Raw genomic sequence first — 27,111 nt, 5'->3', positions numbered from 1 at the left:
AGTATACTAGAATCTGCACAAGGATACTTCACAATTCTGAGTGGTATCACCCTATATCAAATTTGGCATTGGCTAAGTTTACAAATGAATTCTACCTTATGGTTGATGAAGCTTTTCATAAATATTATATCAAAACAAATCTGGGAATTAATTTGCGTTGATTTCCCTAGGAAAGCCACCTTTTATGCGCTACCAAAGCTGCATAAACACTCTAAGAACCCTCCCGGTAGACCAATCATATCTGGATGTGGCAACCTTACGGAAAACCTCAGCCGTGTAGTTGAAATTCATTTAAAACCATTTGTGTTATGTATGCCATCGTATGTACGTGATACTATTCACTTATTACAGATCCTTCAAGATATCAATATCAGTGACAACATACAACTAGTGGCTATAGACGTTGAGGCGTTGTATTGCACAGTTCCTCACGATAAGAGCCTTGCAGTGATACGCCATGTTCTTTTTCAATCTAATCAATATGAACCCCAATACAAGGAATTCATATTGACTGGAGTTCATACTTCGACACAATATGTTTTCCTTCAACGGCTCTCACTTCCTCCAGGTACAGGGCATGGCTATAGGGACCTGCTGTGCCCCATCCTACGCCAACCTGTACCTGAGGGAGAGGGAACGTCAGTTGTTGGCAGACAACACACTGTCTATGTACATGAGCCATGTTATAGCATGGCATTGTTACATAGACAACATCCTCATATTCTGGGATGGATTGCACGATCTTCCATATGAATTCATGAGTCGTATCAATACCAATGATTTCAATTTAAAATTTACAATGTCACACAGTTTGAGTGAAATCACTTTCTTGGATGTATCCATTCAAAAGCAAATCAACAGCAGCTTATCTAGCGAGCTTTACCGCAATTCCAAGGTGGGTAACTCGCTACTGCACAACTCGAGCTTCCACCCCAAGCTATCGATGGCATTTATCCCTTACAGCCAGTACCTAAGGGCTCGCCATAATTGGTCTGATGATATCAGATTTCAAAAGGAAGCTGATGTCCTGAGGACCAGACTCAATGAGCGAGGATACTCCAAGTCCTCCCTCAAAAATGCGTATCAGAAAACAATTAAGCTATCTCGTCAAGAATTGCTTTCCACCCCTAAAAAACTTGTAAATGATGACACAACACGTATCATCACTACCTACTCTACAAAACACAAGCAAATTAGACATATCCTAAACAAGTATTGGCATCTACTTGTTATGGATCCTTTGCTTGCTCCTTTTGTGTTGGAGGTACCAGCTTTCGCCTAGAGGGCCCCCTCTGTGAGCGACAAGCTTGTATCCAGGGCTGGTGCAAGGATTTTTGAAACCCTAGGCGAAACCTCATTTTGCCGCACCCTCCTAGCTCCACCTCTGACTCCACTCCCTTTCCTTGCCCATGTATACCACACCTTTTTAATGGACTGCCCATCAAATGCAGCCTCTCCAGTGCCCATCAATGCAGCCTACCAGTGCCCATCAAATGCAGCCTCACCAGCGACAATCAATACAGCCTACAAGCGCCCATCAATGCAGCCTCACCAGCGCCCATCAATACAGCCTACCAGCGCCCATCAATGCAGCCTCACCAGCGCCCATCAAATGCAACCTCACCAGTGCCCATCAAATGCAGCCTACCAACGCCCATCAATGCAGCCTACCAGCGCCCATCAAATGCAGCCTACCAGCGCCCATAAATGCAGCCTACCAGTGCCCATCAATGCAGCCTACATATGCCCATCAATGAATGTTTGCTTGCTTCCATATATTCAGAAGTCGGGATACAGACACACTCTTCCACCTCTGCTGCTTCTCTGACACTATGTGCGAACAGAGCGGCGGCTGCCTGCTGATGCTGAGACTTAGTTGCTTGGTGCAGAGAGAAGAGAGTAGGAACACCAGTGGCCGGGCGCCCTAGGCAGCAGTGTGCCCTAGGCGGTTGCCTAGTTTGCCTAGTGGTAGCACCGGCCCTGCTTGTATCAAGTGAATATAGGGCTTCAAGAGGTGACATGTGTAAAACTTTAGGCACTTTCCCCTGCGGGGGATGTGCCTACTGTCAATATATGGTCAGAGCAAAAATATTCGGTTACCCAATGGGCACACTTTTCACCCTAAACATTATGTAAATTGAAGTACCCCCCCCGCCGTGTTATATCTACTCTCTTGCGACTGCGGATGTTACTATGTCGCGAAAACTATAAATAAATTCTGGAAACGCATATATCAACATATATTAAGTATACACAAACGTGATCCTGACATACCCATTGGTTGACACATGGCCTCAGTCCATGCTGCATCTATCCCTAAGGTACATTTTCTGACCTTGGATCGCCTACAGCCTAGCCACAGAGGTGGCAACCTCAATAAGCAACTACTAAAATGTGAAGAATTTTCAGCCACCCTGCCACCAGGCTTGAATGAGGCATTTAACTTCAAGCCCTTCATCCCTGGTTTTGTGTCAGGGAGATGCGAGTTGAACCTCTAATTTCCGGTATTGAGAGTCTTGAACTCTAGAGGAATTAAGGCTTTGCGACATTGCTGTGTGCTCCTATGCCACGACATCCTGAGACCCCCCATGCTAAATGTAATACCATATACAGAATTCTTTAATAATTAATGTTTAATTTTAGATTTGCACGTCCCTGGTATTCCATATTCTTGGCTAGTTTCTTTCCCATTATATTTTATATTTTTTCTTTCTTTCCCTGTTTGCTTTTTCCTATGTATATGATTTTTGTTTAATCGATCACTGTTTTTTGTTCTTGTATGTTTCTCCATTGTGGTTTTTGAATAATTTTTTTGCCCACTGTGACTGTCTTGGCCCGCGGACCCACTAGATGGCGTGTCCCCTGTGGAGTCTTCTGCTTACACCACCCGGTGGGTAGGCTGCACCCACTTGTGGCCGGTGGACGGCACTGGGGGTTTACACTTCCTGCGGGGGGGGGGGGAACTCCTACTCACCCCCACGGCGTCATATGATGCTGCTGGGGAATTCTTTGCGCCGGTGACACTCCGATGCGTGACGTTATCCCACTCGATGGGCAGGGCTGCGCCGCGCACCCTTGTGTCAGAGAACAGCCTTGTCTCTGTCCTAAACCGCTCTGATTGTCGGCGTTTTTGATGTTAGGGTTCCAGGACCTCCTCCCCATGGCTTATTGGCTCTCCCTGAGGAATACTCCCTATATAAGCAGACACACCTGACAGGCATGTCTCTGATTGAGCAATGCTGCCACGGTGTGGTTATCTGCATTGGTGTTTTAAAAGGTAATGTACTCTATGGTGGGGTGATGAGATACCTGATTCCCCTATCTTATTTCTATGCAACATTCATCCTGTCTGCTGATATTTAAGTTTAGGAAATATGTGTTAATATGCTCTTCCAATTGCTTTTTCGCTTTAGATATTGATACCTTTTTGGCTGGTGTCAATATCTAAAGCAAAAGGCTTGTGGATGTTTGCAGTTTGCTCATCCTGGGACGCACACCCACCCATCTGCTGCTCTGCGGACTGCTTCAGTCACTTTGGGAGTCCCCATTGATTTTATTCCTCATGTTTCCTTTTTTGTTTATTGTACTGGTGATCATCATGTGGAGTATTAGAATGGTCACATATATTATATACCAAATGTATACTCTTAGGTTGCTTGCTATGTTCACATTGTGCTTTACAGTGTGATTATCATGCGACTATGTTTACATTTCAGACAAAGAGAATTAAAGTCACCCAGACATAATCTTACCTGGTGAAGGAAATGGTTGGTGAAATGTTGACTGACCACAGCTCGTCTCTGGCAGCACAGGGCATACTTGCCTTTTGTTGGGTTTGACAAATATGGTTTGATGTACCACCATTTTTTCTAATTTTTTACTGTGTGTTTTACATTATTTGCCTTGTTGGCTATGTCTATAAATAAACAAGTTTTTATGTTTTGTATTTATAAAAGTGGCATTATATTGCCTTTTACTATAAAATTTATCTTTATGACCATTTCTGCCTAAAAAGTCCAAGGGGGGTGCTCCAATCCTGCACTATGGTGTAGGTGTACAAACCTTTTGTATGTTTAGGATATTGGCAGTCCAAACACAAATATATCCCATTTCCTCTTTCCTCTAAATGAATTGTGTAAACTATTATGTAATAATAATTATAATTATAGTAAATATAGATGTAATATGCCCATTACCCGTTGAGAGAAATCAACAAGATATAGAGAGTGAGTTAGACCCTGAGCTGTGTCCATGATGACTGAACAGAGCTGGGATGTATATGGTATTGTGATGTGGTGAGCAACCCCACATACCAGTGAAAATGAAATGTCAAACATTGCAACGTAGTGAATAAAAAATAAATGTGATTACAAAAAACTCACAAAAAGGTAGTCCTTGGAATATACTTTATAATGCTGTGATCCAGAGCCAAAAGTACATGTGTGTGCAGAGTGAGCTACACAAGGCAGTGCTGCCATGTGAGCGTGTTAAGTACTCCCCACCTGACCTGTGTCCCACCCAGCTTCACTCAGGCATGACGGTGAAGGCCGGGAGTCCTCGCCAAAGCGTCCAAAGCCACCCAGCATGGTTTGGACAGCACCTCCCAAGTGTCAGCCATGAAGATGACAATGCACGTGCCGGCAATGCGACACCCTACAGGATGTCACGCACACGGAGCACAAACCCCCGCCCCCAGCCAAGGCGAGAGGAAGAGGGGAAAGGGAGGGACACTGGAACCGCATCGCTGCTCCCGAGGAAGGACAACACATGGGCCCTAACAATACAAGTACCTGAAATAAATAAATAAAATAAATAAATCCCTATCTGGGTCAAAAGACGAGAGTTTGGGACTTTGAATGAGGCATGGAATCAAGGCTAGCAAGCAGGCAGTATAGAAAAATACATTTTATTTTTCTACAACAAAAAATGTAGCAGTATTGCATACATGAAAGCATGAAGAAGCATGGTATAGCAAACCCATGCTGGTAATCATTAATACATATTGAATAATATCTTCAATATGTATTAACATATTTCACAGTACAATAATGAAAAATATCCTCCACATCGAGAATCAGGATGATGTATAGTTGTCTAAAAGGGATATTAAAACCATATGATGGTTCAGTATAAATGTAGAGCAACGGTGTAAGCCCGACGCTTTTTGTGGGACAATACCCACTCTTCAGGGGCAGATGCTTCAAGGGTCTATATTAAAACTCTTTACTTTCTAGTATTGTTTTCTTGGTCCGGGTTGTCTTGAACTGTGCGACCTGGGGTTCTTGTTAGGGCCCATGCGCTGTCCATCCTCAGGAGCTGCGATGCTGTTCCGGTGTCCCTCTCCTTCCCCTTTTCGTCTTGCCTTGGCTAGGGGCGGGGGTTTGGGTGGATACCTCTGTTACGCATTATAATAATAGTTTACACAATTCATTTATATCCACAGAATGTGGAGCCCATTCTTTACCAATTGGCCTTTTTCCTTGGAGATTATACGAGTGCGCCCTACTTTTTCCATGTGTCTCGATCCTCAGCTCCCGTGGCGGACATTCTCTATGGTCCTCACCACCCTCTGGTCACACACATCCAACCAACGTGAGTATCTAAGCAATGCTATTTTTGTCCTCTGCATCTATTATTTTTCCCTTTGGGTACACTATTAGATTATGGGTACATCCATATTTATGTTGTATTATAGACCCTTGAAGCATCCGCCCCAGAAGAGTGGGTATTGTCCCACGAAACACGTTGGACTTACACAGTTGCTCTACATTTATACTGATGGTTCCATATGGTTTTAATACCTCTTTTAGACAAGTATACATCATCCTGATTCTCTGTGTGGAGGCTATTTTTCATTACTGTATGTGCAATGTGCCATGATAGTCTTCGATATGTATTAATGATTACCACCACGGGTCTGCTATACCACGCTTCTTCATGCTTTCATGTATGCATTACTGCTACATTTTTTGTTGTATAAAAATACAAATTTATTTTTTCTATACTGCCTGCTTGCTAGCCTTGTTTCCATGCCTCATGCAAAGTGCCAAACTCTCCTCTTTTGACCCAAATATTGATGACAATGACACCAATAATGTGGCTTTTTTTTACTCCCAAAATTCCTTCAGTGTACCTCCAGTCCTTAATTTGCATAAACCAGTGATCTACAAACTACACCCTATGGGTCAGATATGGCCCTGTGCTTGCCTTTATCTTGCCCTTGGGAAATTATTCCTCCCATTGACATGAACCATCGGGCACAATTTCTCTACTGACATGAACAAAAGGGGGTTATTCCTTCCAAAGGTAAAAATAATGGAACACTATTCCTCCCACTGACACAAAGATGGGTCACTTTTCCTCCAACTGTGTGGCGGAAAACAAATACTGTAGATCACCCTGAACACACCATCCCCACCATGAAACATGGTGGTGGCAGCATCATGTTGTGGGTTGTGGGGATGCTTTTCTTCAGCATGAACAGGGAAGCTCATCAGAGTTGATGGGAAGATGGATGGAGCCAAATACAGGGCAATCTTGGAAGAAACCTGATAGAGCCTGCAAAAGACTTGAGACTGGGGCGGAGGTGCATCTTCCTGCAAGACAACGACCATGAACATACAGCCAGAGCTACAATGGAATTAGCAGTTAAAGGTGGTTCAACAAAGTATTGACTGGGTGTTGAATACAAATGCCACACTTTTCACATATTTATTTGTAAAAGATTTTGAAAACTATTCATTATTTTATTTCCACTTCACAATTATGTGCCACTTTGCATTGATCTATCACATAAAATCCCAATAAAATACATTTACATTTTTGGTTGTAACATGTCAAAATGTGGAAAAGTTCAAAGGGTATGAATACTTTTTGAAGGCACTGTAAATGGGTTTGAAGGTAAACAAAGCCATATATATGAATGCCAGTAGGAGGCCCAGTACAATGGATAGATTTGTTTACATACACAAATCCATTCATAAAAAATGTATAATATATTATATATAATAATAATAATAATAATATAATAAAAATTATATATATATATATATATATATATATATATATATATATATATATATATATATACACACACACACACAGTATCTCACATTTTTGTAAATATTTTATTATATCTTTTCATGTGACAAAACTGAAGAAATGACACTTTGCTACAATGTAAAGCAGTGAGTGTACAGCTTGTATAACAGTGTACATTTTCTGTCCCCTCAAAATAACTCAACACACAGCCATTAATGTCTAAACTGCTGGCAACAAAAGTGAGTACACCCCGAAAGTGAAAATGTTTAAATTGGGCCCAATTAGCCATTTTCCCTCCCCGGTGTCATGTGACTCGTTAGTGTTACAAGGTCTCAGGTGTGAATGGGGAGCAGTTGTGTTAAATTTGGTGTTATCGCTCTCACTCTCTTATATTGGTCACTGGAAGTTCAACATGGCACCTCATGGCAAATAACTCTCTGAGGATCTGAAAAAAGAATTGTTGCTCTACAAGAAGATGGCCTAGACTATAAGAAGATTGCCAAGACACTGAAACTGAGCTGCAGCACGGTGGCCAAGACCATACAACGGTTTAACAGGACAGATTCCACTCAGTACAGGCCTTGCCATGGTCGACCAAAGTATTTGAGAGCACATGCTCAGCGTCATATCCAGAGGTTGTCTTTGGGAGATCGTGTTTTGCTTGCGTCTATCTAGCAAGATTACTCTGTGGTATAAGCAAGGAAGCTGAGATTTCTGCAGTGTGTAAATGTGCTTTTTACTATACAAAGATGCTGTACATACAAAACTATTACAATATTAGGAATACAATACAAGACTGACAGATATCTATAACAAGCAAAATGCCTAGCAAACTGAACAGCCTATTGTCTATATCAGTACAAATACACTTAAAAAAGTTACTTATCTTCTGTTACTTTATGGTCATGATCTCCATTGGCAAAGATTTTTTTGGGAGCATCAGGCACTGTTCTTCTATCATGGGTGGCTTGCTTCTGATGTTACAGCATGATGGTGTAGTAAAGCACATTTACACACTGCAGAAATGTCAGCTTCCTTGCTTATACCACAGAGGAACCTTGCTAGATAGACGCAACAGTGGGCTGGTATTTCCCTAATGCTATTTACACTGAATCACAGAGAAGGGAGAAGGCAGAAGTTAAGGTATTAAAAGACCAACTAGCAGTTGCTTCAGAGTGTGTGCGTTCAACTGCTAATCGGGGTGATGATTTGCAAGAGCGGTGTGCAGCCCTCACCAAATCAATTAATGCCTTAAGGAAAAGGAAGAGCCATAAACCTGTTAGTAAAGCCAGGGTACGTGCCATTGTAACATCCCAAAATTGGGATTGTGAGGATGTGCTCTCCTCAAATGATAGTGAGGATGAGGAGATAAAGATTGATATTTCGCATGATGATCTGCTAGTGCGAAAGAAAAAGTATGCCAGACCTCTCATTACTAAGCATAGGAAACGGCAACATGATAGAGAGGATATGGTAGATGGGAAGGTGCATTATCGCAACCCCAGAGATGTTGAATTTGAAGAAGTACAGGAGTTTACACAAACTGAACTCCATGAGCTGGCAAAACAATACAAACAAAGGTCTGGGGAGCCCCTATTGACCTGGCTCCTACGCTTATGGGATGAAGGGGCAGACAGTGTTGTTTTGTCAGGTAAGGAAGCAGTGACTATGGGAGTGTTAACCCATGATCCACAATTGTGTCAGGCAATGCGAAAAGCTCGAGAGTTTAGCATGAATTTTTCACTGTTAGAGCTCGTGAGAGATGGAATAGTCTGAGTATACGCTAGTCCTACTGACCTGGAAAATACCTACTCATGAAGAGCAATAGGAGAGGGTATTTCCAGGTTACGTGAGATGGGTTGTATAACCTTATTAAATACGTTTCCAGAATGGATGGGTTCAGATATGGAACCATTTACATCTGCTCTGCGCTCTAAGCTGATGAAGTCTGCCCCATTTAATCTCAGGGCTCCAATTATTGTCCTTGTTGGGAGGCCTGGGATTAAACAGCAAGATTCATGAAGCCAAAACCCTTTTAAGCCAGTTGGGGGAGCTAGAGGAGACTAAAACAAAACCTGTCAGGGCAGTAGATAAGGTCAAGGCCAGACAGGAAGAATAAAAGCAGAAAAGAACAGAGAAGAAAGGGAATGGGGTAGAGAAGACAGGAGGTGAAGAGAAAACCAGGCTAGTTATTTCTAGGAAACAAATGTGGGTGGAACTATTAAAGGCAGGAGTACCTAAAGATGAGATAGATGGCATTTCTACTGCAGAAATCCTGAAGAGGTGGAAACATTTAGTAGGGTAAACTGTCAGGATTAGAAACACTACTCCTAGTGAAGATAACATCAGCCTATACTTAGAGGAAACAGAACAGACCCCTCCTGTTAGCCCCAAAGCAATTCCCAAAACTGAACTTGAACCCAAACCCAAATTCCTTTATCCTGGGGAGGAATTAGAGAGAATCAGAAAAGGGGATTGGGAGGTTCCTTATCGTTTATGAAGGGAAGGTGAGTCTCCTGTAATAGCCGTGAGGGCAGTGACAGCAGGAGACCGTCGCCCATACGCATTTGTCATTGTATGGTGGGGGAAGTCATCTTCTCCTACACATGTAATGGCTTTAGTTGATAGCGGAACCGAAGTTACACTTTTGCAAGGTAATTCTTCCCATCACAAAGGAGAATCGATTTATGTAGAAGGTTTGGGAGGGCAAACTACACCAGCAGTTAGGATATGGGTGAAATTGGTTATTGGCAAGGGATCAGGATTTATGACAAATGTTTTGGTATCAGAGTTACCCGAAAATATTCTTGGGATGGATGTACTTCAAGGTCAGTCAATTCAGACTGAAAGAGGTACATTCACATTCGGGTATCCTGATAAAGCGTATCTGGTAAGGGCGGTGAAGGCTGTGGTCAGAGGTCATGCGAAATGGACCCCTGTCTACATTCCTCCACCAGAGAAGCCAGTCTGTCTCAAGCAGTACAGACTTCCTGGAGACCACAAAGAAATTGGGGAGACCATTCAAGAACTGTTGAGAGTAGGGATCTTACTAAGTCCTGTAAGTCCTTTCTCGTCTCCGGTGTTCCCAGTTAAAAAACCTGATGGGACATATAGAATGACTGTGGATTACAGAGGTCTAAACAAATTGGCACCTCCATTGAAGTCAGTTGTACCAGATATGATCTCAATTGTTGAGAAAATTGCTGAAGATGCAGGAGAATATCATGCTGTGATAGACTTGGCTAATGCTTTCTTTTCGATTTTGATAGACCCAGAGTGTCAAGACCAGTTTGCTATAGTGTGGGACGGCCGCCAGTACACTTTCACCGTGCTTCCTGAAGACTATGTTCATTCTCCAACGATTTGTCATGGACTGATTGCCCGAGATTTAAGTACCCTGAATTTGAAAGTTGCTGTGTTTCACTACATTGATGACATCATGATCTCTGGGACAAAAGAAGATGTAACTGAAGCACTGCACTTGGAGAACAGAGGGTGGGCTATCAACAGAGACAAAGTCCAAGGACCTGCCACAGAAGTGAAATTACTGGGAATGATTTGGACTGGGCCGCAGAGGAAAATTCCAGAGACAGTTGTGCAAACTATCCAGGCGCTGTCGCCCCCTATTACCAAAAAGGAGGCACAGAAGTTCATTGGAGTTGTGGGGTTCTGGAGATCGTTCATCCCACATCTTGGAATCTGGATTCTGAGGCCTATATATAATGTCACCAGAAAAAAGACTGAGTTCTCATGGGGTTCAGAGCAGCGGACTGCATTCCTGGCTGCTAAAAAAGCTATTTTGCAGCATCAGGGATTAGGACCCGTGAGTACCATTTCAGCTGGATGTAGTGGAGCAGAATGGTACCATATCTTGGAGTCTATGGCAGCCAAATGAAAAGAAAGGACTGAGAGCAATACCCATTGGATTTTGGTCCAAACAACTGACAGGGGCACAGAAGAGATACATGCCCCTAGAGAAGTACCTGTTTGGGGCCTACACAGCACTTCAACATGTAGAGACCATTACAGGAAAGGACACTGTCACCATCCATACTGCTTTGCCAATAGCAGGATGGGTGAGAGATAATGGACTGACCACTAGGGCAACTGTAGCCCAGAACCAGACACTAATGAAATGGAAGTGGTACCTTCAAGAAAGAGGGGGTATTGCAGCTGGGGATGTTAGAGACATTTCAAAATAGTTGGCAGGGCTTGTCACTTTTACCAGCACCCGGCCAGAAGAAATTCCTGTGCTGCAGTCATCCCCCATTCAAGAGGCTCCAGCCTTTGAGTCTCTGTCAGAAGACATGAAGGAGTCAGCGTGGTTCACTGATGGTTCAGCCATAGTCACCTCGTCTGGACGTAAATGGACAGCAGCAGCCTACAACCCAAGTACAGACACAGTCCTGCAGGAGACCGGAATTGGAGGGTCCAGTCAGTATGCAGAGTTGAAAGCGGTGGTGATGACTCTTCAGGAGGATCTTTCTTCCCATGTCATTATCTACACTGACAGCTGGGTGGTTTTTAAAGGACTGACAACTTGGATGCCCACGTGGAAGTCCAATGAATGGATGATTCATGGAAAGGTGGTGTGGGGAGGCAAGGAAGTCTGGGACTAGATCTGCAAGGAAGCTCACTCTCGCACCATAAAAGTGGGGCATGTTGATGCACATGTGCCCCTAGTCCCAGACTTGGAGAACTATAACAGAGTTGCAGATGAAATCGCCAAAGTGAAGGCAGTTGTGCCAATTGATCCTGTCTTGATGAACTTGGCCAACTGGGCCCACAAGCAATCTGGACATTTGGGGCAGAAAGCAACATATGAATGGGCACAGCAGAGAGGATTTCCTATATCCATGGACATGATAAAGAATGTAATAGGGAACTGTACAATGTGTGGAGAAGTGCGACAATGGCCATTGCAAAAGTACTCCACCGGGTCGATTAAGAGGGGTGAAAGGCCTGCAGAGATCTGGCAGATTGACTTCATCGGTCCCCTGCCCTGGGGAAACAATGGACTGAGATATTGTTGCACTGCAGTGGACACCTATTCAGGACTTATGCTTGTTCATCCTTGCAAACGTGCAGATCAAGCCGCAACGCTTCAACTGCTCCAGAAACTTGTCGTTGCTTATAGTTGTCCCAAACTAATCCAAAGTGATAACGGCTCACACTTCACCGGATCAACAGTACAGCAGTGGGCCAAATATTCTGGAGTGTACTGGTTGTGCCACATCCCATACCATCCACAGGCAGCTGGTTTGATTGAAAGATACAACGGGCTATTGAAGGACCAGATACGCAAACTTACACCCACACATACACTAAGGAGGTGGGATCGGGTCCTCACACAGGCAGTCATGTTGTTAAATTCTAGGCCAATAGCCAAAAGCACACCATATGAGAGGATGGTAGGGGCTGGGGCACAGATTCCACAGCTGGAGTTCAGAATTCAGTATTTATGTAAGGTTCCTGAAAGAACAGGGCTTAACAGATACCATGTTACTGCTTCCAATGACATAGGAACCAAGAGTGGCGTATCTGAAGCTGAAGCCTATCTAGGAATGAGAGGAAATCTGGCAGGAAGGTTTGAAGTTACATTTGCATTGACAGATGAGCTTCAAGACAGTGGCTGGGACTCTGACTGGTTAGTGGATACTTCTCAGCAAGAGTGGAAAGTGAGGCTACATAACAGCAAACCTTCCAAAATAAACAGCAGTGATCTTCTGGGAAATATCAGTATATTTCCTCTCCTCCCTATTGATGTTCTTTGGGAGGGTCAGAAGTGGGTACAAGCAGGGGGCAAAGTGTTAGTCAGATATCCAGGCAAGAAGCCACTTAGAGGAGAGATTTTAGCTGAAGAGCCTGGATCTACTGTTTATGTATTAATAGAAGGAACAGATAATCCGCTTTGTTTTCCACTCCACAGGCTGTCTCCGATTTGATCCACAGGAAGACCAGAGAAAAGTGGTTACATGATGGAAAGAATGACGGAAGATTACAAGAGCTGTGGAGAGCAAGGCCTTTGATGTATTACAGGCCTGGACTTGTTTCTAAAGAACTTTAGAATGGACTTTCTATTGAACTTTTTTAGTTAAAGACTGAAACACCTTCTCAGTGACAGAAATGGGAGGTGTTGCATTCAAGGAAAATAAATGTTTAGAATGAGTTTAGTAATGAAGAGATTTTGTGTGTAGTCTGAAAGGAAAAAAAATCTAGGGCGGAATGTGTTGTGTTTGTTACAATATGATTTTTTTTTATATTAATCAGACATAAGATAAATGGGACAATATTACAATAGTGAGTTGGTCAGATTACTGTCAGTTTTTTGGCTTGAGTAGATTTCTCAAACAAATGCTGTTTTATACAATGGGGGTTGATATCATTGTTGGATTCAATTGACAGTTCAATTAACAGGCTATTGTCTCTATAGCTAAAGTAAACAAGTAAGAAATGTACTTTTCTGAAGTTCTTTCAGCTCTAAAACTGAAAGAATGACTGTTAGATTACTGTCAGGTGATTAGACAATGGTACGTAGATACCATTTTTGTATTCAATTGACAGTTTGCAAGAGTCCATTGTTTCTACAGCTACAGTAAACAGGTATGTTTTCTGTTGTTTGGTAACTATGGTAAACAGACTGACACATAAAAGGGGTGAGTAGGGACACACACCATCATGCTGTAACATCTGACGCCACTCATGATAGAAGAAACTTGCCTGATGCTCCAGGAGAAACGTTGCCAATGGAGGTCACGAACATACAGTAACAGAAGATAAGTAACCTTTAAGTGTATTTGTACTATTATAGACCATAGGCTGTTCAGTTTGCTAGGCATTTTGCTTGTTATAGATATCTGTCAGTCTTGTATTGTATTCCTAATATTGTAATAGTTTTGTATGTACAGCATCTTTGTATAGTAAAGCACATTTACACACTGCAGAAATTTCAGCTTCCTTGCTTATACCACAGAGGAACCTTGCTAGATAGATGCAAGCAAAACAGATCGACTTATAAGTGCTGCCAGCATTGCTGCCTAGGTTGAATCAGTGGGGGGGTCAGCCAGTCAGTGCTCAGACCATACGCCGCACACTGTATCAAATTGGTCTGCATGGCTGTCGTCTCAGAAGGAAGCCTCTTCTAAAGATGACTAAAGATGAATAAAGCCCGCAAACAGTTTGCTGAAGACAAGCAGACTAAGGCATGGATTACTGGAACCATGTCCTGTGGTCTGATGAGACCAAGATAAATTTATTTGGTTCAGATGGTGTCAAGAGTGTGTGGCGGCAAACAGGTGAGGAGTACAAAGATAAGTATGTCTTGCCTACAGTCAAGCATGGTGGTGGGAGTGTCATAGTCTGGTGCTGCATGAGTGCTGCCCAGTGTTGCCAACCATCAGTATTTTTACTGGCAGCCAGTAAAAAATGGGCACTTTTCACTTGCCAGTAAATGCCAGTGACAGGAAAAGTTTGCCAGTAAAAAATATGTCTCGAAACTGCGCATGAACAGTTCAGATCCGGAGTCGGCTGAGACCACCCGAGTGCCTGCTACAATGTGTTCGGGTGGTCCCAGCAGGAGGTAGATCTGGTGGAGGCAGTGCCTGAGCATGTTGTGTGATGTCATGGTGCAAGGGAGCCCAGGAGAGTGGCCGAAACCTTATGTGCGGGTCTGTGGGACGAGAGCAAGGCAAGCTGCCGGGAGTTGCACTGTCAGTGCTGTTTGGAATGGTGTGGACTAAAGGGACCACTTGGTATTGAGAGAGACTGTCACTGTGACTCAGGAGGGGACATGTCATGTCGGTGAGATGTCATCATCTGTGCTGCTACACACTGCTGTCCGTGTCACTGTGAGAGTCAATTTCATGTGTGTGTGCCTGTCCATTCTAATTTCTTGCCCTCCTGAGTCTTGTCCCTGAGCTACTTACTATATCAAAAATAAAATAACTAATATGTTTTTTGTGCCTGAACAGCTACCTTAAATCACATTGTTAACTGCATATTGTAATTGTTTGTAGCCTAGTAATGAAATGTGCACTTAAAACTGTAATTTTGTAACTTTTGGAAATGTCAGTAAAAACGTGGCTGTGCCAGTAAATTTTGGGTGTCATGCCAGTAAATTTCAATCTGGAACGTTGGCAACACTGGTGCTGCTGGCACTGGGGAGCAACAGTTCATTGAGGGAACCATGAATGCCAACATATACTGTGACATACTGAAGCAGGGCATGATCCCCTCTCTTTGTAGACTGGGACACTGGGCAGTATTCTAACATGATAATGACCCCAAACACACCTCCAAGATGACCACTGCCTTGCTAAAGAAGTTGAGGGTAAAGGTGATGGACTGGCCAAGCATGCCTCCAGTAGTTGGAGGAGCGCAAGTTCTCTAACATCCACCAGCTCCGTGATGTCGTCACGGAGGAGTGGAAGAGAACTCCAGTGGCAACCTGTGAAACTCTGGTGAACTCCATGCCCAAGAGGGTTAAGGCAGTGCTGGAAAATAATGGTGGCCACACAAAATATTGACACTTTGGGCCCAATTTGGACATTTTCACTTAGGGGTGTGCTCACTTTTGTTGCCAGCGGTTTAGACATTAATGGCTGTGTGTTGAGTTATTTTGAGGAGACAGGAAATTGACACTGTTATACGCTGTTATACACTCACTACTTTACATTGTAGCAAAGTGTCATTTCTTCAGTGTTGTCACGTGAAAAGCTATAAGAAAATATTTACAAAAATGTGAGGGGTGTACTCACTTTTGTGAGATACTGTATATATATATATATATATATATATATATATATATATATATATATATATATATACATACACACACACACACACAGTGGGGACGGAAAGTATTCAGACCCCCTTAAATTTTTCACTCTGTTATATTAGAGCCATTTGCTAAAATCATTTAGGTTCATTTTTTTCCTCATTAATGTACACACAGCACCCCATATTGACAGAAAAACACAGAATTGTTGACATTTTTGCAGATTTATTAAAAAAGAAAAACTGAAATATGACATGGTCCTAAGTATTCAGACCCTTTGCTCAGTATTTAGTAGAAGCAGCCTTTTGATTTAATACAGCCATGAGTCCTTTTGGGAAAGATGCAACAAGTTTTTCACACCTGGATTTGGGGATCCTCTGCCATTCCTCCTTGCAGATCCTCTCCAGTTCTGTCAGGTTGGATAGTAAACGTTGGTAGACAGCCATTTTTAGGTCTCTCCAGAGATGCTCAATTGGGTTTAAGTCAGGGCTCTGGCTGGGCCATTCAAGAACAGTCACAGAGTTGTTGTGAAGCCACTCCTTTGTTATTTTAGCTGTGTGCTTAAGGTCATTTTCTTGTTGGATGGTAAACCTCTTCAGGCAGTTCCTTTGACCTCATGATTCTCATTTGCTCTGACATGCACTGTGAGCTGTAAGGTCTTATATAGACAGGTGTGTGGCTTTCCTAATCAAGTCCAATCAGTATAATCAAACACAGCTGGACTCAAATGAAGGTGTAGAGCAATCTCAAGGATGATCAGAAGAAATGGACAGCACCTGAGTTAAATAAATGAGTGTCACAGCAAAGGGTCTGAATACTTAGGACCATGCGGTATTTCAATTTTTCAATAAATCTGCAAAAATGGCAACAATTCTGTAATTCTGTGTTTTTCTGTCAATATGGGGTGCTGTTTGTACATTAATGAGGAAAAGGGGGTCTGAATACTTTCCGTCCCCACTGTGTATAATATATATATATACATATACATAAATAATTGTATGTCCTTGTCCTTGGTTACATTGTCTCACTGTAATCATAGTGCTACACTTTCTCATAAAGAGCAACCTGATTAACTGTTCTCATAGTCTTGGTGTCTAGCTTTTTGCAAATGGCTCATTGGCCTTCAGATCTGTTTAAATCCTTATCCTGAAAAGTCCTCTTGTTAAGACTATCCTCAGCAGCTGCATCTCAGTATTAGTGCTCAGTGCACAATGACTTGCTAAAGTATGTGAACTATTTCCCCTCTGTTATTACATAGGATTGCCTGTATTATCTGAGACAGATGCAGTGAGGCAAAGAAAAGCTGGTAACAGGAGCCAAAATGTGGCCAGGAATAGTTGGGGGAAAACTGCCTAGGTGCAAATGAAATTGACGAGGAATAATGTTAGTTTATGGTTACACAGTGATGTTACACTGAACACGAAATCCTAAAAAAAATCTAGCGTCCGAGTTACAGTGTGCTGTATATTGCTATAAATATGTATAATCTAGTTCAGTGGTGTGGCATAATGGACTAAACACTATTGGGGATAAAGCAAGTCATGACTTTTGTGAAGCTAAATAAAGGCTGGCTTTAATGGATTAAAGAGAATTCAGATTATAGTAAACCAGACTTTTTGATTTTTATGTATTACCTTGGTAGTTTACTCAATAAGATTTTTAAACAGGCTTGTAGTAGCGACATCTTTGTACATGTCTATTAGTAGTTTACTGATTGTATTCACTTGTTGCTTAAGCTGGCCATACATGGGTCGAGATTCTGCTGGTTCAGCAGAGGCCAGATGAATATCGATCCATGCATGGGCAAGGTGGTTGTACAGAAGTTGAACTACCGATTGACTTCTGCACAACCATCCTGTGAGGCTTTACCCGCTCGATCAGTGCAGCAGGCTTTAGCTGGCAGTGCTTATCATTATAGTCTTACTGTCTCCCGCTGTCAGAATACAATAGCTCATTGGGGAGGATTCCCCTATTCACCTCAAATGTGTGGATGAGGAAATCAAATCATTTTTTTTTTATTCAACCAACTGGTTGAATATAGAAAAATGAATCATCTATGGACAGAATTAGAATTGATCTTGAAATGGGTGGTTCTGATAGAAAGCTCAGCGACCCCTCACTGTTTATCTGCAAGGATAAGCCTCAGTCCTTGCTTGCCTTAAAGAGGAACTTCACTTTCCCCTCTGTTTTTTTAACCCCTCCCCTTACCTGTTAGGCTGGATTGTCCTTGATTCACATACTCACCTACCCAGCAAATCCATCATTATCCTGCTGTGATCCACTAATCAGGTGTGGTCCCACGCTGCCACCTTCTTTAATGTCATGAAAGTTGGCTGCCTCTTCCAGGTTCAACCAGCTTGTTCTAGATGACTTCCAGGTTCAGGCAGCTGGCCCCAGATAATGCACCCCAGCTCGTTCTGCCAGCCACTGTGTGTCCTGCATAGGGTTGCCACATTATCCCTTTAATCCAGGACACATAATAATTACACAGGTTCTGTGGCTGATTTAGGTGGTAATTAAACTCACTTGGTGCTTTATCTGCACGAAATCAGCCTCAGAACCTGTGTAATTAATATGTGTACTGGATTAAAGGGATGATGTGGCAACCCTAGTCCTGCAGCCTCCTGGGATATGTGACCTGATGAGAATGGTGGCCAGAAGAGGGGCCAGACAAGCAACCCAAAATAAAAAAGAGATGGGGAGGTAGTGCAGAGAGCTAAAGTGGATCTTGGGAGTGAAGGTCCGCTTGTAGTGCAGCCTGCAGCAATCAACCCTTGAATATTTTCTTAATCTCTGGAAAAAAGCCAAATAGTATGCACACAACAAAAAAGCATTTTTGCTAAAAAGGGTGTGTTTCTCTGAGTTTTCTTGAAATTATGGATACTATCTGAATTGTTAGTTATATCTGATATTGTATTTGACCAGGGAATACCATACTTCCTATAGAACCAACTTGATCACTGTGATAGATGCTCAGTCTGTCAAATTAAAGCAAGCCAGGGATCCTGCTATTAGTTTAATAAAGACTCTAAAGCCCTGTACACAAGATTGGATCTTCCGACGGGAAATCTTAGATGTCAGGCTGTTGGCGGAAAATCAGACCGTGTGTATGCTCCATCGGACAATTGTTGTCGGACTTTCTGCCAACAAATGTTGACTAGCATGTCTTTAAATTTTATGCCAACAAATGTGTGTCGTCGGATTTTCCGATCGTGTGTACACAAGTCCGCTGGACAAAAGTCCAAAGTACAAACACGCATGCTCGGAAGCAAGGAAAAGCCAGAAGTGGTCGGTTTTGTAAACTAGCGTTCGTAATGGAGAATTAACATTCATGACGTGGCAAATTGTGAAATCTCGAAATGCAGTGCACAATTCTCTTCTTCTTTAATTGGATAATAATGAAGCTGCTTTGCTGGTGATACTGATGGAGTTATTGCAAACAAATTTTCAAAGGCTTTTTTTTCTAGTGATACCAAGAATAATATTATTATGCTTTTTATTTTTTTATTTGGGCAAGTTAACACAACACAATTATCCTGTAGTTTTTAAGATCAAAGATACAACTATGTTGGTGTCCCTTGTCAATTTTACATTGACAATTTTACATATACCAAATCAAATCATTATTCAACCAAAAAATGTCAAAGCAATAACTCCAAGGCCAATAATAAATAACACGTTATCTCCTCCGATTCCGCATCATGGCTGGTTGACTAGCGGCCGTTCAGAAACTAACTGAAAAGCAGGAAATGAAAAACGCAAACTTAAAAGCACTAAATGAAAAGCGCGAAAAGAAAAGCGCGAATCAACACTCACCAAACTTCTACTAACGCAAAATTAGCAGAAGAAGCCCAAAGGGGGGTACTAAAGATCTGAAAAAACACGTAGTACGTCACTACGTTCCTAATCGTTGGCTAACAATTGTGTGACCGTGTGTATGCAAGACAAGTTTGGGACAACGCCCTTCGGACCAAATTCCACGGTTTTGTTGTCAGAAAGTCAGATCGTGCGTACGGGGCTTAAAATAGCCATTCCCAGTCAGGGTTACATGGAACCATAGGATTTGCTAGGGGTTCCTCGTGCTGTGGTTGATTGACCTGCCATCTAAAGGTGCCTGCATATTTCCAGGTTTAATGTCACTTGCCAGCGCCAGAACACTAATGATCTTTTTAGCTGTCTGGAGGGGGAACATTTTGACCACCACTGTAATGGGAGTGTTTTTTACCCACTGACCGCCAATGTATGGGGGGCTTTTTCCTCACTGACCTCCGATTTTAGCAAGGGGTTCCCTGAGACCTGAAAATTATTTTTTGAGTATAAATGTTGATAAATACTGCTCTAAGACATTGCATAGAAGGGCCCTGATCACAAAGGGAGGTTTCCAAAATTCTGTTTAGTTCAATCTTATTTTATTCATATTTTTGCATTAAAAAAGTAGGACAGAAAAAAGGACTACAGAGGGAGCAAAGAACAGGTCTCCCAACAATGTTGAAATGCATACATGAGTGGTGTCATAGAAACATATGTTTTACAAGTTAAGAAGACAGAATGTACCAAAAGTCAGGCAACACTAGACATATGCAATTCATTTTGGTCTGAATGTAAATTTGGATGAATTTTTGGTTATATACATACATCCAAATCGCCGAATGAAACAGTAATTCATTTATTTGATACTCGTTTAATCTCATTTTGTCTTCTAATGAATTCCAATTTTTCGTAACAATTCGAATTTGGATCAAAAAGTGGTTTGACCGATTCGAATTCTGTGTGAAGAATAGCTGATTGTTAAGGAGTGGGCCGGGAAGCCGGCTGCTGCATCCTTACAACCGATGACTCATTATTATTATTATTATACAGGATTTATATAGCGCCAACAGTTTGCGCATCGCTTTACAACATGAGGGCAGACATTACAGTTACATTACAATTTAGTACAAGAGGAATCAGAGGGCCCTGCTCGTTAGAGCTTACAATCTAAAAACTCATCAGCGAGCTTACCTGCTGAGAGCTGAAATGTAAACAAAAGGATGCCAGCAATAGAAAATTTAGAAAAAAAAACAGCATGGTGTCCCTACCCAATCCATACCATTTTAAGGGGAACCCTACTCCAGTCTTAAAAAAAGAAACAGCGTAAAGTTCCCCAAAATCCATACCAGACCCTTATCCAAGCATGCAGCCCTGGCAGGCCAGGAAAGGGGGGGGGGACGAGCAAGCACCCCCCTCCTGAACCATACCAGTCCACGTGCCCTCAACATGGGGAGGTGCTTTGGGGCAGGGCATCAAATCACATCCATCACACTGCCCGCCACCCCACTGGACCCGAAAAAAGAAAGAAAAAAAACTACGGCCTCTGCGAAGGCCCCCCAATGACTGCCTGCTCTTCCGTCTGACATTTGTTAAATAGCTAAGGAACGGAGTAACCCGATAATGTCAGCGGTGACTCTGCTGTAAAACTGGGGGGAAGATCTGAAATGAGGGGAAGCTCTGCTGATTTTATTATCCAATTATGTGCAAGCTAAAATGCTGTTTTTTATTTTCCTTGCATGTCCCCCTTGGATCTACAGTGACTGCACTTCCAAGTGCACTTTCAGTGCAATTTCAAGTGCACTTTGCACTTGTATTTTGCACTTGTGGTGCAAAGTGGATTTGCCTTTCGTAAATAACCCCCATAATCTCCTCAGAACAAACATAGATATTTATTTTATTGTTTTCAAACATTTTCATAGCTTTCATCTGATGTACTCGATAATGGCATATTACTGGCATTATATACAACCTAGGTCAGAAGCTGAAAGTAAAAGCACAGTTTGTAGCTAGCTGTTCTTTGAGGAACATTTGCATTGTGTGAACGGATGTATGACTAAATATGACCACACACAAAGAATAGACACACAATGTGGCAGTGAGCGGGACTGCAAATGTTCTATTTCCTTTCAACTAGCGCAGCGAACACCTGTGATCTGAACCCACACACTGAGCAGCTGGAGGCACAGAATGCCAGGCGATAGCATGTACAAGTCATGTGTAGCACTTTCCATATGCAGCATCTGTTAGTCTGTCCAGTCTTGGGAGACTTTATTGGAAACATGACAAATTATTATCCTCTGTAGGATGGCACTCAGACACGATAACAGATTCTATAGCTGTCACTGTGTGACAGGCCTACAGGCAATATGTCACATTGCAAGACGCACGTTACATAAACGTTCCTATTCTGGTATGTATAAGCAAGAATTTGCTATGAACCTTGCAAATTCTTTTTTTTGACAAACACATAACAAACGTTGGGAAGAGAGATGCCGCTTTAGGAAGGATGTCTGGAAATGTAGCTCTCCTCAGAATAGGAACAGTAGGTGCTGGCTAAGCATAGGTAATTGGATGAAGGGAAGAATCTGGACAGCCGCACTCAAAAATCAAATGCCTTTATTAAAAAAAAGGAGGTAATAATCCAAAAAGTACAAGCCACAACAAGCAATGGATCACAGGAGCTGACGCGTTTCAATTATGCTTTTTTGATATGTAAGTTCTTTGAACATATTGCTGGGCATTGAACATTAATTTTATGGTATGATCCTTTTTCATACAATATATGTATTTATATTTTGTTCTACATTACAGAAATTGAAAAATTGTCCCTGATGAAGATTGTATTTATATATATTTCGAAACCCGTTGGACTCTCACTCATGGATTATCAGCATTTATGCAGTGGGATTCTCACCATTTCTGTCAAATTGTAAATGTAGTAATACTGTTGCTTATATGAATGTGATTGTTGCTAAATCATGGTTTTATGAATTTTTTGTATCAATAAATTGAATATTTTTTATTAAAAAACATTTTCATACTTTCCAAACAATAGCCCTTAAAATCCTATCTTCGAGGTTTCTTCTTTTTTATACAGGAGCTGACACGTTTCACACTTTCAAAAGTGCTTATTCATAGCTAAAGAACCACATAACAAACATTCATACACATTTTCGGATCTCCTGCGTGAAAGGGGCCTAAAAGAGATGTCTTCTTATTTCTTGGTGTGTCGTTAAAGTGATATTAAAAGCAATTATTAAAAAAAAAACATGTTGTACTCACCTGCTCTTTGCAGCAGTTTTGCACAGATTAGCCCCGATCCTCCTCTTCTCTGGTCCCCCACCAGCGTTGCTGGTTCTTCCTTCCTGTCGAGTGCCCCCAGAGCAAGCAGTAATAGGGACACCCAAGCGGGCTGACTCCCCAGTCGCTACTCTGCGTGTCCATTCACACAGAGGGGGCCCCATCCCCTCTCTCTGCTCATTGGCTCACTGCCTGTGATTGACAGCTCTCGCTGCTGTCTCAGCCAATGAGGAGGGAGAGTCCCTGGAGAGCTGAGGCTCTCGTACACATCACTGGATTGAGAGGGGGCTCAGGTAAGTATTAGGGGGGGCTGCAGGGTATGCTGTACAGAGAAGGTTTTTATTAACCTGAATGCATAAAAACCTTCAGCCTTTAGAACCACTTTAACCACTTGTCGCCCGCCACATAGCAGAATGATGGCGGCAAAGTGGTTTCAATAACCTGACTAGGCGTCATATGATGTGATCAGGATATTGAGCCGCTGCGCGCCCAGTCAGTTTGACACCCCGCAACACCGATCTAGGTAAAGAGTCTCTGACGGAGACTCTTTACCACGTGATCAGCCGTGTCCAATCACAGCTGATCACGATGTAAATAGGAAGAGCCGGTGATCGGCTTTTCCTCACTCGCGTCTGACAGACAGAGAGCCGATCAGCTGCTCTCCTGACAGGGGGGGGTCTGTGCTGATTGTTTATCAGCACAGCCCCCCCTCGGATCCCACCCAGGACCACCAGGGAAGCTGCCCAGGAACACCAGGGAAGCCGCCCAGGACCACCAGGGAAGCCATCCACACTGGACCATCAGGTATGCCCCCTAGACCCCCAGGGGAATACTAATCTGTGCCCAGGCAGCTGCCAATCAATGCCCAGGCAGCTGCCAATCAGTGCCCACTCACAATGCCTACCACTGCCAGTGCCACCAGGGATGCCTATCAGTGCCGCGTATCAGTGCCACGTATCAGTGCCCATCAGTGCCACGTATCAGTGCCCATCAGTGCCGCCTATCAGTGCCCAGCTGTGCAACAAGAAACAAGAGCAAAACTTTTATTTTTTTCAAAATTTTCGGTCCTTTTTTATTTGTTTCGCAAAAAATAAAAACCGCAGAGGTGATCGAATACCACCAAAAGAAAGCTCTATTTGTGGGAACAAAATGATAAAAATTTAGTTTGGGTACAGTGATGGATGACCGCGCAATTGTCATTCAAACTGCGACAGCGCTGAAAGCTGAAAATTGGTCTGGGCAGGAAGGTGTATAAGTGCCCTGTATTGAAGTGGTTAAGACAGGATGTGATGGGAAACCTCTGAAGCAAGAGAAAGACAGAAAAAAAATACTTACAAGAGCTCTAACCATTCCATATTCTATCCAAAACTAGTAGAGAAACATTTTGTTTTGTCCTTGAATATATTTAAAAATGTTAAATATCAGGTTTTGGGTGGAGTGTACTTTTAAGAGACACTGCCACTTTGCTTATTTAGGCCAATGCCATGTAGAGCCCATTCCATCAGTCATTTCATACTTACCTCTATTGTGCTCCCCCACTGCTCCTTACTCCAGCGCAGCAACCAAATATACCTGGAGTTGGAGCAGTGATTTCACCTCCTTTCCCCTGCTATGTAGGGGGAAGCATGTGACCTCCTTCCATGATGCAGTGCTCAGGGGTATCAGTCAATCACAAGGCATTATGCAAGGTTGTCATACACTCTGACCTTCCCGGAAGTAACAGGTATTTTGTATCGATGGCCAAGGAAGAGATAGCATTGGGGGGAGTACTGGAGTGGTGTGTATAAAATGGTCCGAGGGCTTTACATAGGCCTTGCTACTGTTCCGTGAATGGACATGATGTTCACTTTAGAAAGACAACTGCAGAGCTGACTCTCCTTAAAGACATTTCTGTACATCATAGTATATCCAACTAAATTGTACATTTTGTTAGAACCTGTAAAAAATTAGTTTTGATCTCATATTCGTAGACGACAAATATAAAAAGATCACCTACCAGTTTGTGTAGGTCCCACATTACAGAAACCCTCCATCAAGCTCTTCTTCGTACACACGTATACAGAACAGGGGAATCACAGCTCCACCACTGGAATTCTGTCACATGATTTCTCCAGTGCAAAGAATGTTGAAATCAGGAGGAACTTCCATGTCCTGGAAACCCGGTATGGTAGAAAAGGATCTTCTGATGTGAGTCCTGTAGTGAAGAGAGGACATTTCAGTAATTTGACTTTACTGTCAAGGATCAGTAGGATAGAGGAGAAAATATATCAAAAGTGTGTCTATTTCCAAACGGGCAAGGTTAGGGAAATGACATTGTTTCTTCATTGTGTTCCACCTAACAAAAATTATAGTGCTGAGAGTAGGTGGTCTCCAAGTCTACGCCCCGTTGGTATGATTATGTTGCTGTAGTTATGCCTCATTCATATAATAAATACATCTTCAGACTTTATTATGTGCAAAATTATAAGGGCCAGTCAACACATACACTATATTACCAAAAGTACCAGGACGCCTGCCTTTACACACACATGAACTTTACTGGCATCCCAGTCTTCGTCTGTAGAGTTCAATATTGAGTTAGCCCACGCTTTGCAGCTATAACAGCTTCAATTCTTCTGGGAAGGCTGTCCACAAGGTTTAGGAGTGTGTCTATGGGAATGTTTGACCAGAAAAGCATTTGTGAGGTCAAGCACTGATGTTGGACAAGAAGGCCTGGCTTACAGTCTCCACTTGAATTTGATCCAAAATTGTTCTATCGGGTTGAGGTCAGGACTCTGTGCAGGCCAGTCAAGTTCCTCCACCCCAAACTCGCTCATCCATGTCTTTATGGACCTTGCTTTGTGCACTGGTCTAAATCATTTGGTGGAGGGGGGATTATGCTGTGGGGTTGCTTTTCAGGGGTTGGTCTTGGCCCCTTATTTCCAGTGAAGGGAACTCTTAAGGCGTCAGCATACCAAGACATTTTGGATAATTTCAGGCTCCTAACTTTGTGGGAACAGTTTGGGGATGGCCCCTTCCTGTTTCAACATGACTGCACACCAGTGCACAAAGCAAGGTCCATAAAGACATGGATGAGAGAGTTTGGGGTGGAGAAACTTGACTGGCCTGCACAGAGTACTGACCTCAACCTAAAATTACACCTTTGGGATGATTTAGAGCGAGACTGTGAGTCATGCCTTCTCATCCACTTTAGTGCCTGACCTCACAAATGCGCCTCTAGAAGACTGGTCAAACATTCCCATAGACACACTCCTAAACCTTGTGGACAGCCTTCCCAGAAGAGTTGAAGCTGTTATAGCTGCAAAGGGTGAGCCAACTCAATATTAAACCCTATGGACTAAGACTGGGATGAGATTAAAGTTCATGTGCGTGTAAAGGCAGACATCCCAATACTTTTGGTAATGTAGTGTATCTTCAGACTTTATTTTGTACAAAATTATAATGGCCAGCCAACACATAGCTAGAGATACCAGCCTGCCCTGGAGTCTTATATTAGTATCTTTAATATTGAACACCAGCCTAATCTAGCAAGTCCTAACTTGCTGATCAGAAGCTAAAAATAACACCTCAACTCCGAAATTGTCTCCACATAGATGTCTCTACATGTAGAAGGTTCAGATTCTGGCCTTGGCTGCCACTCTTAAAAGAAAATAAAACAGGCGTTGCATAACACCAACGTGGGCGCTCAAGAATTGTATCTGGATTCAAAAGTGCAGTATAAGGAACATCTTATATTTAAAATGCTGAAGTGTCTGCATAGGAATGTTTATCAATGCTGGAAACTCGCACATTTTAGAAGAGCCTCTTGAAATGCCATGCAGATTTTAACTCTACCCCCTTCTCCACTCAAATACTTTCACAGCAGTAACAGGAATCACATTCCATCAAGCTATGCAGTGGAATGAACACACAGTGTTCAGTATGCACATAGCATATTGACTAAGTGACAGTATATGTCTGTGCTTTACACCTTATGCTGGAAAGTGGTAGCTTTCACAAGAATATCTTGCTGATTGTACTATTGCACAATAAATATTTTAATTTGTCTTTTCTAAATGACCACCTTCAAATACAAGTAAAGAATAAAAATAAAAAATAACAGTTAAAAAACGTTTAGGGTTTACTAATATAATAAATGTACTTTCTTTGTGCCAGTTTAAAAAAAAATGGATACTTGTAGTGAT

At 42.4% G+C, this 27,111-nt stretch overlaps 1 long non-coding RNA gene across 1 annotated transcript in view; it reads right to left on the bottom strand.

Annotated features, from left to right (window-relative positions):
• The window catches only part of LOC141145929 (uncharacterized), a 44,108-nt gene extending 18,993 nt beyond the window's left edge, over positions 1-25,115 (bottom strand). The window contains exon 1 of the long non-coding RNA XR_012244706.1: positions 24,924-25,115. This is a non-coding gene — a long non-coding RNA (uncharacterized lncRNA). The remainder of the gene's footprint in view (positions 1-24,923) is intronic.
• Between the last annotated feature and the right edge of the window lie 1,996 nt (positions 25,116-27,111).

This window comes from Aquarana catesbeiana, linkage group LG05 (genome assembly GCF_042186555.1).
Source record: "Aquarana catesbeiana isolate 2022-GZ linkage group LG05, ASM4218655v1, whole genome shotgun sequence".
Classification (NCBI taxonomy): Eukaryota; Metazoa; Chordata; class Amphibia; order Anura; family Ranidae; genus Aquarana; species Aquarana catesbeiana.
This window is presented reverse-complemented; position numbering and strand designations above follow the sequence as displayed.